Here is a 5,119-nt window from a genome sequence, read left to right as displayed (position 1 = left end):
GCTCCTCCAGCGCAGGAGCAGCCGCCCGCCGCGGTTTTTATAGCCGAGCGTGACGTCATGCGGAGCAGCCAGTGCGCGCGCGGGAGGCGGGGCCCGACAGCGTCCCAGCCCGGCCTGCGGCTTCCCAGCGCCCCCATCGGCTGCCCACCTCCACGCCAGGCCGCCCCGCCCTGGGGAAGAGCTAGCAAGGAACGGGTGGGGCTGGCGGGGATGGCCCGGGGCACGAGGGGTCCACCGCGGCCTCTTCCCCAGCTCCCCCTTCCGTTGCGGGTGCCCCGCATCCATGGACCGGAATAGGGTGTGGGACCTAACGCTGGAGCAGCCGCCCCCTCCCCAGCCACTGTCCTCAGGTACCCGCTCACCTGTCCACGCCGTGGCAGACCCCGGGATCACCGACAGCTGGGCCATGCCCCGAGTCCGGTCGCCCGCGCAGCTGCTCAGCTTTGCAGATTCTCACGGTATGGCGCTCCCACCTCCACGCCCCCTCCCAGAGCCAGTGAGCCCGCAGCTGGGACTCAGGAGGGCGGACGGCAAATACCCAAGTTGGGAAAGCTCAGTATTTCTCCAACTTCAGGTCGGTCCCCACCCACCGGGCCACGTGACTGGGGAGGGGGCAGCCCCTGCGGGCGGGCTGGAGGTGGACCTCCGGGGATTCTCCCTCCCTCTGCACCCTCTGCCCGCGGCAGGGCCCCCGCGCTTCCTAGCGGGGAAGGGACAACGGAGCCGAAGCCCGCGGGCCTGCCGGAGGTTGGGGAGTGGCGAGGGTTCCCGCCTCACCGGGACTGCACTCGAGTGCTAGCTCTACACCCGCTCTTCAGTACACCGGCAGAAAAGCACGTGTCTTTCTCAGTTAACGCCAGGGCCTACAATCGCGAGGGTCTATCACCCGTCTTTCCAGCATCCTTTCGGCCTTGTAGCTGACTTGGTACAGAACACATTATCATCCGGGGAACCAAGTCATAGCGTAGAGGAAAGTATGGAAGATTCTGACTCATGGCGACCCCATGTGTGCAGAACTGTTGCATAGGGTTTTCAAGTCTGTGATCTTTTTCGGAAGCCAGTTGCCAGGCCTGTCTTCCAGTGGCCTCTACGTGGGTTCGGCTAGTAGTCGAGAGCTTAACCGTTTCCCCCAACTAGCCGCAGATCCTTACAGTACCTCAAAAGGCTTCCTAAAACAGAAGAAACCAAACCCACTGGTGTCCAGTCGATTCTGACTCATGGTGACCTAGGACAGAGTAGAACTGTCCATAGGGTATCAAAGGCTATAAATCTTTATGCCCCAGGGCGGCTGGTAGGTTCGAACCACCCACTTTTCGGTTAGCAGCCGAACACTTAATCACTGCACCGCAAAAAACCAAACTCGTTGCCATTGAGCCAATTCCGACTCATAGTGGCCCTATAGGACGGAATTGAACAGCCCTGCCTAGGGTTTCCGAGAAGCTCCTGGTGGATTCGAACTGCAGACCTTTTGGTTAACAGCCGAATGCTTAAACACTCTGCCACCAGGCATCTTTAAAAGGCTTTCTAGTGCTCTTAAAGGTAAAAGTCCCACATGCTTGCATGGTCTGCTCCCCCCTGCTTCTCCACTCTTGTCTCAAGTGCCTTCTGGAGAGGAGGAGGAGCCATACTCATTGCTAAATGGACTGCCTTTGATCATCCATTTCCCTCTGCAGGGAATGCCCCCTTCCACTTTCTTCAGTAAAGTCCAACGCTTGTCTGACCTCAGCTCCATTATCATTTAAGAGAAGAAAAGCTTTCTCTGATCTCCTAGAATGGGTGAATTTTTCCCTAATTATATACTATGTAATTGTGTGGCACCCTGGTGGCCAGTGGTTAAGAGCTTGGCTGCTAACCAAAAGGCCTGCGGTTCACATCCACCAGCTGCTCCTTGGAAACCCTATGGGGCAGTTCTGATCTGTCCTATAGGGTCACCATGAGTCAGAATTGACTGGTCAGCAAGGGTTTGGTTTTTTGTTTTTGTTTTTGTTTTTACGTACTGTGTATCTCTCTTCTAGGTATTTCAAGGCTTCCCTTCCTTTTTGATTGATTAGCATTTGTCTTCCCCATTAGATTGTAAACTTCAAGAAGGCAACTGAGTTCATTTTTGCTTACCACTGAATCCCTAGCACATAGAAAGCCCAATAAGTACTTGTATACGTACGATGAGAATTTAAAGTCTCGCCCAAGCCTGAATTGTCTGCCCTGGGAACTTGAGCTGACTTCCCAGGCCTGGAAGGGCAGGGTTTTACCTCATCAACCTGCTTCTTTCCCTCCATTCCTGTCTTTAGCACTTGCCCCAGATTTAGAGGACATACACTGCTTGTGGGAAAACAAATCCAGAAAGCTGTTCACCTGACTTCAAGGAAGCCCCAGTGCTGGATTCCTCCTCTCCCACCTCCCTCTATCTTCCACCCCCCAGGACAGACTCTTCTAGTGGGAGATGAGGAGGGGGGCAGAATTGCAGCTCACCTCCCAGTCCTTTGGCACGCTTCCAGCAATGAACAACAGTGGCTGCCCTGGCCCCTTCTGTCCCATCTCCTGGATCCCTGCCTGGTCACTCCTCCAGGCATGGGTTGCCCAGGGAACGGTGAAAGACAGCCTTGTCTTGTCTCTGTAGGACAGGCAACTCTGAGCACCACAAAGCCTCAGGACAGGCCTGATAGTGAGGGCCTCTGGGATGCAGCAGGGGCAGCTACTTTCCTCAGGTAGGAAGGAAGGCAAGCAGGTAGAAGCTTTGGGGGAGGAGTTGGAGTCTCCATTTCCCAGGCAGTTTAGCTCAGTCCTGTATCCTTTTTTTTTTTTTTTTTTTGCTGAAGATGACCCCGCCGCAAGAAAAGGGGCTCCTTTCATAGCTACGTACCCCCAGGGAACACCAGGAAGCGGAATCTTTCTGGTTGAACTGGAATTGGGCCATATCAGGTGTTACTGAAAAATAAGTGGGGCCTTGGCTGGAGCTGGGAATCTTTTTGTGAATGCAGACCTCTTTGCTGTAGCAGGATTTGTGCTCTGCAGTTGGATCTGTGGCCACAGCACCAGTTAGGCCCCTCACCTGGCAGATACCTTCCTTGGGGCCAGACGGGTACCATCATTGCCCTTAAGTATAGGTCAGTGTGGTAAGGCCAGCCCCAGTCCTGCACACACACTATGAGTTCCTGTGGACTACAGATGCCTGCTCAATTTGAGGAAGGTCACCTCTGGGCAGTTTATCCAGCTTGTCCAAATGACGTTGAGTAAGTCACTTCTTACCTCTGAGGCTTAGCTTCCATATCTGTGAAATGGATGTTGTAAGGACTGAGTGAGATTCAATATACAATTGAGCTGTGTAAACTGTTGAGGGTTGTGTCAACAGAAGAGATAATTATTAATTCTCCATATGGTCAACCTCCCCTGACCCACTGACCCATCCTGGAGGGAGTATAATATGGTTGTTAAAAACACAGGATTTGACCAATATCTCTGAATAATTTGTGTAGTAATTGTCAACTGGAAACCTAGTTTGCTGTGTAAACTTTCACCAAAAACACAATAAAGTGTTATTAAAAAAAAAAAGCACAGGATTTGGAGTTCAACACACATACAAACCAGTTGTGGTCTAGTCAATTCTAACTCATCCCATGTGTGTCAAAATAGAACCATGTTCCATAGGATTTTCAATGCTGATTTTTTAGAAGTAGATCACCAGGTCTTTCTTCCAAGGTGCCTCTGCATGGATTTGAACCTCCAACTTTTTGGCTGTTTAATTGTTTGCAGCACTCAGGGACTCCAGAGTCCAACACACTAGGTTTGAATCTGTGTTCTGTCACTTCTTAGCTATGTGACTAGTAAGTTACTTCACCATGTGAGCTTCAGTTCTTTTTCTAGAAAATGGTGCTGATAATATATCTACCTCTCAGGGCTGCTGTGAGGATTAAATGAAATAATACACACAACACGTTGTCTGGCATGTAGGAAGGGCACAGCAGACGGCAACTACCATCATGACCTGGGTCAGCGTCAGGAAAACCTTTTGGTTGCTGTGCTCTCAGAGTGAGCCCTGGCCAATGCTTCCTCCAAGCCTTCATACAGAGCTCTAGGCTATATAAGTCAGGCTGAGCGTCTTACCTCCTCCCTGGAGCTGAGGCTGGGCTGCTAAGGGCGAGGCCTCCTGCGACAGGGTTGCCCAGGTCTCTTACTCTCCCTGGTGCCACAGAATTGATTTTAACATGTCAAAAGGCTCGTTTGTAAAGTTCTTTGCATCCCATCCTGGCTGTTGAAAATTGTACTAGACAAGCTGATGCTGTTTCAGCTAGGATTTTATTTGTATGGTATTTTTTTTTCCAGCTTGAAAGCAGCTACTGTTTTATTGACTGACCAGATTACGAAAATAACCATGGTAGACACCTTAGTTCATCCTTCTAAGAACCCTGTCAATCTGGTCTTCTCTATTATCAGCATCTCCACCTTCTGCAGAACGGGTGGTCTTTTTCTTCATTCCACCTTGTAGAGAAGGTAATTCGAAGGGCTGCAAGAAGTTGCTTCTTTGAAGCGTTTCCCAACAGTATAGATCTCATGAATCAGATCCTTCATGCAGATGATGCCTTATTTACCAACAGATCGTGCAAAGTGTTATCTGTCAGGACAATTCGCTTCTCATTGGTTTTGCTATAACCACGCTTGTAGATCTGTTCATTCACTGACTTTAGGTTTGGGTATCCCATCCCCATGCAATATATGGTTCCACAATTCTCAGCATGTTAATTGAAGCCTTGTTGAGCTTAACAAAAGTGCCATTGAAGATCTGGTGAAGATGAAGAAGCTGCAACACCTTTCAAACCTTTGGACTCACGTCATTGATACCTCTGATCCTGATAACAAATGCCAACTTGGGTTCTGCAGGTACAGAGAAGTTACCAGCTTTTCTTGCCATCCTAGCCATTTAAATCTTAGTTCTGTACATCTGCCTATATTCCCTGTGGTTGTGCTTAGCTTTTTCATGGATATGCTTCCTCCTTGCCTTTCAAATCACCCTTTGGGCAAACTTCTTTTCTCAGGTGCTTGATCTTTAGTTTTGTGAAATGCTTTCACTTAAGAGTTTCTGGCACAGCAGAACCTTCTTTTTCTTCCCTTTGACACCCTCCAT

General features: G+C 50.1%; 1 pseudogene; it reads right to left on the bottom strand.

Annotated features, from left to right (window-relative positions):
* Positions 1–3,573: 3,573 nt before the first annotated feature.
* Positions 3,574–5,119, bottom strand: LOC100666831 (large ribosomal subunit protein uL30-like; annotated as a pseudogene).

This window comes from Loxodonta africana, chromosome 7 (genome assembly GCF_030014295.1).
Source record: "Loxodonta africana isolate mLoxAfr1 chromosome 7, mLoxAfr1.hap2, whole genome shotgun sequence".
Taxonomy (NCBI): Eukaryota; Metazoa; Chordata; class Mammalia; order Proboscidea; family Elephantidae; genus Loxodonta; species Loxodonta africana.
This window is presented reverse-complemented; position numbering and strand designations above follow the sequence as displayed.